At 41.1% G+C, this 1,439-nt stretch overlaps 1 pseudogene; it reads left to right on the top strand.

Annotated features, from left to right (window-relative positions):
- The first annotated feature begins 500 nt into the window (after positions 1-500).
- On the top strand, positions 501-1,086 carry LOC103064095 (glutathione peroxidase 1 pseudogene; annotated as a pseudogene).
- The last annotated feature ends 353 nt before the right edge of the window (positions 1,087-1,439 follow it).

Genomic DNA, 1,439 nt, shown 5'->3' with positions numbered 1-1,439 from the left:
CGATCAACATTAGCAACAAACTTGATTTACTTCAGTGATTTTCTATTGTTCCTATTTATTGTTATATTCTGTTTAATGTTGTTGTGGATGTCCTCTTTCAGGTTTTAATCAGCCTGTGGAAGTTTTAACTTGTTTTATATTCTGTGTAAGTCACTGAGAGTCATTTAATTGCAGCAGGGTAGAAATGTGATAGATAAATAAATAAGCAATGTTTTTATTTTGTTATGATTAGGGAAAGCAATTCCATACTTTCCAATCCAATATTTTTGGGAGGGGGATGTTAGTGAGAGTTCCTCTCTCTGCCTTTGCAAACAATGTGACAAAATGTATTTATACCAAGGTTCATAAATGGCCTGATCCAGGAAGCCTCATGTAATTTTGCACAATCCAATCACCTGATGAAGGTTTTCATAGTCCTACACAAATTCTCGCAAGATCTCATATGAGATCATCAGAATTTCACAACATTTTATAGCAGTTCCTGCAGGTTCTTTGGCACCATTGCGATGGCTGCTGCCTTGAGGTACGGTCTGGCCGGCATTGCAACGCGGCCGCTGGGGGCTTTGGAGCCCATTGACCTGGGCTCGCTATGGGGAAGGGTGTTGCTGATTTCCAACGTGGCTTCTCTCTGAGGCATGACGACCCAGGATTTCACTCAGTTCCATGAACTGCAGTGGCATTTCGGTCCTCAGGGCTCACCATGCTGGCTTTCCCCTCTAACCAGTTTGGTCACCAGGAAAATGCCACCAATGAAGAGATCCTAAAATCCCTGAGAAATGTCCGCCCAGGCAATGGATATGAGCCCAACTTCCCTGTGTTTCAGAAGTGTGAAGTCAACGGAGAAAATGCTCATCCTCCTTTCAAGTTACTGAAAGAATCACTGCCTTTCCAACATGACAATCCTGGGTCTCTGATGACTGATCCAAAGTTCATAATTTGGTCTCCTGGGTGCTGCGGTGACATCGCTTGGAAGTTTGAAAAGTTCCTCATTGGTCGTGATGGGTGTCTTTCAAACGTTACAGCAGGAAATTTGAAACTATCAAGATGCAGGATGACATCGAAAAGCTGCTTCAGCAAACCGTCTAGATTGGACCAGATAAAATCTTACTAAAGCTTCCCTACCTCTCTGCTTTCATCTGTTTTTAAAAATACATAACGCTACTGTAGGTTTAAATGTAACTTCCCATGCTAAATTAAATTTCTGAATCTAGACCACTACCTTTTATGATCTTATGATATTTCATAGATATGTACAGTGGTACCTCGGGTCATGAACTTAATTCGTTCCGCGACTCTGGTCGCGACCCGAATTGGTCGCGACCCGAATCAAATTTTCCCATAAGGTTCAATGTAAATATGGTTAATCCATTCTGAACCATATGTATTTTTTTTTAAACCACAAAAATTTGAAACAAAGTACAGTACAGTACAGTATGAAC

Source organism: Python bivittatus, unplaced genomic scaffold (genome assembly GCF_059951505.1).
Source record: "Python bivittatus isolate LINGU-HERP-01145 unplaced genomic scaffold, Pbiv_v1 ctg000590_np1212, whole genome shotgun sequence".
Classification (NCBI taxonomy): Eukaryota; Metazoa; Chordata; class Lepidosauria; order Squamata; family Pythonidae; genus Python; species Python bivittatus.
Note: the sequence above shows the minus strand (reverse complement) of the source record. Positions and strands in the feature narration are given on the sequence as shown.